Here is a 7526-nt window from a genome sequence, read left to right as displayed (position 1 = left end):
ACCCTTTTAGTTATTTTCAAATGTATGATTAAATTATTTTGACTATAGCCACCCTGTTATGGTAGCAAATACTAGATCTTATTCATTTTTTCTGTTTTTTGTAAGCATCCTGTCATTATGTCTTATGGAGAATTTTCTTTTGTTCCCAACAAAAGAACGAAACTCACAAAACTGACTGTAATAATTTGGGTAACATGAATTTAAAGAGCAATCAATACTTAATGTTCTCAACTCTCAGTGCACACATTGTAAGTCTGAATGATGCCAATGATATGGCCACTTAAATAAGCAAAGTTTAGGAACATCTCAAATAGTATTTTTATTCTCTGGGTGCAGGATGAGCTTCCTGGAGTCTGATGTGATACCTATTTGATGCTTTTACAAAGAATCAGTAGTCTTCCTCCCTTGAGGTGTGAGCAGGGCTTTCAAAGGCAGCCCTCAGAGTGTCACATGGTCTGCATTTGGCTTGCTCTTAGAGGATACCACCATTGTTGGCTGAGAGCTCTGAGAAGTACTTTACCCAGAAGGCGCTAGTTGCAAGGCCCAGGATGAGGGATTTCTGGGCATGCTTGTCAGGCCAGGGAGTACTGGGTTGGGACTGAGAAGGCACAAGAGGAGTCGTCATCTCTGCTCCCAAGTGGCAGGTCTGAGGCTCATAGGCACTGGCTGGGGTGATGCCTGCTCCACCCCCAGTTGATGGCAGCAGCCACACTGAGGGACCTAGCTCAGGTAAATGCTGTGTATTACAGGCTACACCCCAGGTAGAGTAATACAGGTAGAGGAACCAACAGGTGCAAAGGCTTGGAGGTGCAGCTGAGCCATGAACATTTCAGAACCTGGTAACCATGTTACGTCATGATCACATAAGTCCAGGAGGTTTTTTTTTTTTTTTTTTGAGACGGAGTCTTGCTCTGTTGCCCAGGCTGGACTGCAGTGGTGCAATCTCGGCTCACTGCAACCTCCGCCTCCCGGGTTCACGCCATTCTCCTGCCTCAGCCTCTCCGAGTAGCTGGACTACAGGCGCCCGCCACTACGCCCGGCTAATTTTTTTTGTATTCTTAGTAGAGACGGAGTTTCACCATGGTCTCGATCTCTTGACCTCGTGATCCGCCCGCCTTGGCCTCCCAAAGTGCTGGGATTACAAGTGTGAGCCACCGCGCCCGGCCCAAGTCTAGGAGTTTAAGACCAGCCTGGGCAACATAGTGAGACCCTGTCTCTCAAAAAAAAAAAAAAAAAAAAGAGGCCTTAGTAAAAACTGAAGATGAGCCAGAGTCACACCTGTATTGGTTGTCTTAGCGGTGCCTTCAATCTGAGTGTCCTGGGATGTATGGAGATTTGTGAACAGAAGAGGGTCATGTCCTTGGTAGGACTTAAAAAGTCTCCAAAAGCCTCTCAGAGAACAGACTGCAATAAGGATGATGAGGACAATGAGGCACTGAGAAGTGTAGTCTTCATTCTAGGTCATAGATGGTAAGAAGGAGCACTGAGCATTGAAATCGGTTAATTAGCCCCAGGGCCCCTGGCTTTATGGTTGTGTAGGGATCAATGGAGGTTTGATCAGCTGGAGCTGGTCACAGTTGCCTTATTTTCATGGGATCTGAACATTGATAATGCTTATGGTGCCAACACAGGGAAAGAGAGTGTCCCAGTCTCTCCCCGAACCTGACACTACCTGTGTGGTGTCTGAGATTATGGTGTCTTGAGTGTTCACTTGATGTTTTCCCAGTTCTTGGAGTGGAGAACCTGTGGATACACCAAGCTCAGAGTCCTGAGTACCAGCCAAGGATTAATGGAAGTGTTCTTATTTCTGGAAACCAATGGAAACAGGTGTAGAAAGCTACTTTAGGAATTCATACCAGTTTGTGCAAATGCTTTGAGGTGTGACTGAGTTTGGACCTATGTACAGCAGGCATCCATTCTTTCTCATAGGAACAAGAAGCCGGGTCAAGATTCAGGCCTTTAATGTGGTTCCCTGAAAAGCTGGGCATCTGTTGTGGAGATGCTGGGATGCTTGGATGGGGAGAGGTGGTCTAATCCAGAACTTCATAGGATCTATCTGGTTGCACACTGGAGAACAGACTCCTGGGTTAATGAGGCGGTTAGCATTGGGGGAAGTTTACCAGCATAATTCAGATGAGTTGATGGACCAGGTGAGTGCTGTGCAAATGGGAGAAAAGGAGGCATTCTACCTATATTTTTAATAAAGGAACAAGTAGATTTTTGCATGCTGTAGGTGAGGGAGAGAGAGAGAAGAGTCAATGATGACCCCAGGTGTTTTTTGTTTGTTTTTTGTACCTTTTTTTTTTTTTGAGATGGAGTTTTGCTCTTGTTGCCCAGGCTGGAGTGCAGTGGCACCATCTCAGCTCACTGCAAATTCTGTCTCCCAGGTTCAAGTGATTCTCCTGTCTCACTCAGCCTCCTGAGTAGCTGGGAATATAGGTGCCCACCACCATGCCTGGCTAATTTTTGTATTTTTAGTAGAGATGGGGTTTCACCATGTTGGTCAGGCTGGTCTTGAACTCCTGATCTCAGGTGATCCACCCACCTCGACCTCCCAAAGTGCTGGGATTATAGGTGTGAGCCACCGGCCCAACCACATTTTATTTCTTAATGAAACTGGAAATAGGCAAAATACATTTGAGAAGAAAATGAGTTGCCAGACATAGTGCTTTCAGAGGGTGAGGTGAGAGGATTGCTTGAGCCTAGGAGTTTAAGGCCAGCCTGAGCAACATAATGAGATCCTGTCTCTACAAAAAATTTTTAAAATTTGGTGGGTGTGCTGGCATGTGCCTGTAGCCCCAGTTACTACTGGTGTGGGAGGACGCTTGAGCCCAGGAGGTTGAGGTTGCAGTGAGCTATGATCAAACTACTGCCCTCTTGGCTGGGTGACAGAGCAAGACCTTTTCTCTAAAAATAAATAAGAATTTAAAAAGCAAGCAAAATATATAAATAGACATTTATACTAAAGAAGGAACATCCACTTAATAAAAGGGTAAAAATTTAAAAGACTATCCATATTCTCTGCTGGGCACAGTGGCTCACACCTGTAATCCCAGCACACTGGGAGGCTGAGGCAGGCAGATCATGATGTCAGGAGATTGAGACCATCCTAGCTAACAGGGTGAAACCCCATTTCTATTAAAAATACAAAAAATTGGCCGGGTGTGGTGGCTCACACCTGTAATCCCAGCACTTTGGGAGGCTGAGGCAGGTGGATTATGAGATCAAGAGATCAAGACCATCCTGGCTAACATGGTGAAACCCTGTCTCTACTAAAAATACAAAAAAATCAGCCGGGCGTTGTGGCATGCATCTGTAGTCCCAGCTACTCGGGAGGCTGAGACAGGAGAATTGCTCGAACTCAGGAGGCAGAGGTTGCAGTAGGCTGAGATCACGCCACTGCACTCTAGCCTGGGTGACAGAGAGAGGCTTTGTCTCAAAAAAAAAAAAAAAAAGACTATCCATATTCTCTATTGATAAAAACATAGAAGTGGAATTCATGGACACTGGTGACAGTAACACTAAAGGGAACAACAACATTAATTTTATAGTACACTTTGGTGTTGCTTAAAAAGCTATACATTTGCTGGATGTAGTGGCTCATGCCTGTAATCCCAGCACTTTGGGAGGCCGAGGCGGGTGGATCACCAGGTCAGGAGTTCAAGACCAGCCTGGCCAAGATGGTGAAACCTCGTCTCTACTAAAAATACAAAAAAATTAGCTAAAGCATGGTGGCATGAGCCTGTAGTCCCAGCTACTTGGGAGGGTGGGTCAGGAAAATTGCTTGGACCGGCGAGGCAGAGGTTGCAGTGAGGCAAGATTGTGTCACTGCACTCCAGCCTGGGTGACAGAGTGAGACTCCATCTCAAAACAAACAAACAAAAAGCTACACATTTACCTACTCTGATTCAGTTATTGAACCCCCAGATAGTAACACATATAAAAAGAAACATATTTACATAAAGAACTGTACTAAAGTGTCTGTTGTTTTATTTATGGAAGCCAAAAATCAGAAACAGATTAATGATGTATAAACAGATGAATGAATATACAGTGATATTTCATAGCATGTCATGTCAGCAATGTAAAAAGGAGTGAACTACTCAAGTATCATCACTGACAAATCTCAAAATAAATATACTGCATGAGAGCATCCAGGGATAAAGATTAAACACTTCATGACATCAAATCACGTATAAAAATGTAGAAAATGTAAAATAATCTATTATAAAGCAAAGTTATCAATGGTCATCTGGAAGGCAGAGGTAAAAACGTTACCAGGCTCCAGGTAAATATGAAGGTGATGGATCATATTACAGGTTTATTATAATGTCAAAATCACACTGTACAGTTTAAACGTGCAGTTTTGGCCGGGCGTGGTGGCTCATGCCTGTAACCCCAGCAGTTTGGGAGGCCGAGGCGGGCGAATCACAAGGTCAGGAGATCGAGACCATCCTGGCTAACACGGTGAAACCCCGTCTCTACTAAAAATAGAAAAATTAGACGGGTGTGGTTGCAGGCGCCTATAGTCCCAGCTATTCAGGAGGCTGAGGCAGGAGAATAGCATGAACCTGGGAGGCGGAGCTTGCAGTGAGCCAAGATCGCGCCACTGCACTCCAGCCTGGGCGACAGAGCCAGACTCCGTCTCAAGAAAATAAATAAATAAATAAATAAAAATATAAATAAATATGTGCAGTTTTTGAAAAGTCATTTATTTTGGCCAGGCACGATGGCTAATGCCTGTAATCCCAGGACTTTGGGAGGCTGCGGTGGGCGGATCACCTGAGGTCAGGAGTTTGAGAACAGCCTGGCCAACATGGTGAAACCTCATCTCTACTAAAAATACAAAAATTAGCTGGGCATGGTGGCGGGTGCCTGTAATCCCAGCTACTCGGGAGGCTAAAGCAGGAGAATCCCTTGAACCTGGGAGGCGGAGGTTGCAGTGACCCAAGATCGTGCCACTGCACTCCAGCCTGGGCCACAAGAGCGAGACTCCATCTCAAAAAAAAGAAAAAGTCATTTATTTCTTATTACAACTTTAGAAATATAATTTTAAAAATCTGGACTTGATTTTTGCAAGAGATTTACTAACTATTGCCGTATCGTCTCCTCAACCTGAGTGAGGCAACTAGCCTTCATGGTAACAAAAACATGATGAACAATAAAGACCATTTCCAGATGATTCAAAAAGAATGATGGCTGGTCACGTGATGGGCCAAGTAGTGGTCTAATGGATATCCCTGCTCCCTGTCTTCTTCCTCCTGCCTATGCAGGAATGACCTTTAGGTCAATTAGACCAGAAGGACTACCACAAATAACAAAATCTTTAGGTTATTCTCTCCAGCACTGACCTCAGCCACACAAGATTCAATTAAGAAGGTCTTGAGAATTTCTGTATGTATTCATCCTTCACAGCCATGTCTGGATCATAGTGGAAGCCCTTTTAAAATGCATTAGCTCCAAAAAAAATTATGATTTCCACTATAACCTCACAACCTGTGAAGGTACCCTCAATAACACTGAAACACAATGCACCATCCCTTGTGAAGAAGAGAACAATTTCATGTTGCTCTCAGAAGCACCAGAGATTATGATGAAAACTGCCCCCCTTTCAGGTTGACCTATGAACCCAAAAATTATGGTAGTTTTGAGATAGTTTCGCTCTTGTTGCTCATTCTGGTGTGGGGTGGCATTACCTGAGCTGACTGCAGCCTCCACATCCCAGGTTAAAGCGATTCTTGTGTCTCAGCCTCCCAAGTAGCTGCGATTATAGGCAAACACCACGATGCCTGGCTAATTTTGTATTTTTAGTAGAGATGGGGTTTCATCATGTTGGCCAGGCTGGTCTCGAACTCCTGACCTCAACTGACCCTTCTGCCTCGGCCTCCCAAAGTGCTGAGATTACAGACATGAGCCACTGCACCCATCTGCAAATCTAGTTTTCAAACAACTCCACAATGTAAATACAGCTCTCAAGATTGAAGGTGTCTTTAAGCAGCAGAGCCTTTATAATAACACAAACCAGGGAAATAGGAGGCAGGGAGGTTGTCTGATTTGTGACTGGCAGGCTGGAAAATTCCATCTTAAGAATCCTGTGAAGGCAGGCACAGTGGCTCACGCCTGTGATCCTAGCAATTTGGGAGGTCAAGGTGGGTGGATCACGAGGTCAGGAGATTGAGACCATCCTGGCTAACACGGTGAAACCCCGTCTTTACTAAAAATACAAAAAAAAAAAAATTAGCTGGGTGTGGTGGTGGGCGCTTGTAGTCCCAGCTACTCAAGAGGCTGAGGCAGGAGAATGGCGTGAACCCGGGAGGTGGAGCTTGCAGTGAGCTGAGATCGTGCCAGTGCACTACAGCACGGGCGACAGAGTGAGACTCCATCTCAAAAAAAAAAAAAAGAATCCTGTGAGATCCAAAAGATCCCTGAAAAAGGTAGTCCATCTTTTCAAGTCACCACAAGAGTCCTCTGCACCAAAAATTAGTCAGGTCCGTGGCCTACCTCATCAGACACAAAGAAATGAGAATGGAATAAGTACTGAGGATACTAAAAAATCCCTCTGGTGGATGAAAGAAAGTTACTTCTGGATCATGATGAGGTAGGGAAATGATGAAACTGTGAGTACCTGCCAAGTGGTAAAGGTGAAATGCCTTTTGCAAGATAACTAGCAGTCACAGAAGTCTGGCAAGGGACATGGGCAGGTTGAAAAATGCAAAGGAGGCCGGGCGCAGTGGCTCATGTCTGTAATCCCAGCACTTTGGGAGGCCGAGGCGGGCGGATCACGAGGTCAGAAGATCGAGACCATCCCGGCTAACATGGTGAAACCCCATCTCTACTAAAAATACAAAAAATTAGCTGGGCATGGTGGCGGGCACCTGTAGTCCCAGCTGCTTGTGAGGCTGATGCAGGAGAATGGCATGAACCCGGGAGGCAGAGCTTGCAGTGATCCGAGATCATGCCACTGCAGCGCTCCCTGCGGAACAACGGAAGACACCTTTCTAAAAAAAAAAAAAAAAAGAAAAAAGAAAAATGAAATGGAGCTCCCACATACCTGGAATGTCTGCAGCTATTTGATGTACAGCATTCAATTTAGGCAGATGGCATCCTCATAAGGGGTCTCCTTCAGTGTTATACTGAACAGGAAAAAATTTGCCTGCACATATATGGTATTTTCCTCATGTAAATATTCTGGTGACTAATGAAAGAGGGTGGAAGACTTTCTCACATTCATTGCAGTCAAAAGGCCTTCTTCATTGGGAGCACTCCTTATGTAAAGAAGCTAGAATTCTAGCTAGAGGATACTCCCTGGCTGGGCACGGTAATATTCCCCAGCTGGGCGTGATGGCTCACGCCTTTAATTCCACACTTTAGCCGGGCGCGGTGGCTCACGCTTGTAATCCCAGCACTTTGGGAGGCCGAGGCAGGCGGATCACGAGGTCAGGAGATCGAGACCACAGTGAAACCCCTTCTCTACTAAAAATGCAAAAAATTAGCCGGGCGTGGTGGCAGGCGCCTGTAGTCCCAGC

The sequence above is a fragment of the Hylobates moloch genome, unplaced genomic scaffold, assembly GCF_009828535.3.
Source record: "Hylobates moloch isolate HMO894 unplaced genomic scaffold, HMol_V3 SCAFFOLD_12, whole genome shotgun sequence".
Lineage (NCBI taxonomy): Eukaryota > Metazoa > Chordata > Mammalia > Primates > Hylobatidae > Hylobates > Hylobates moloch.
The sequence above is the reverse complement of the archived record's forward strand: the minus strand, read 5'-3'. Positions refer to the sequence as shown.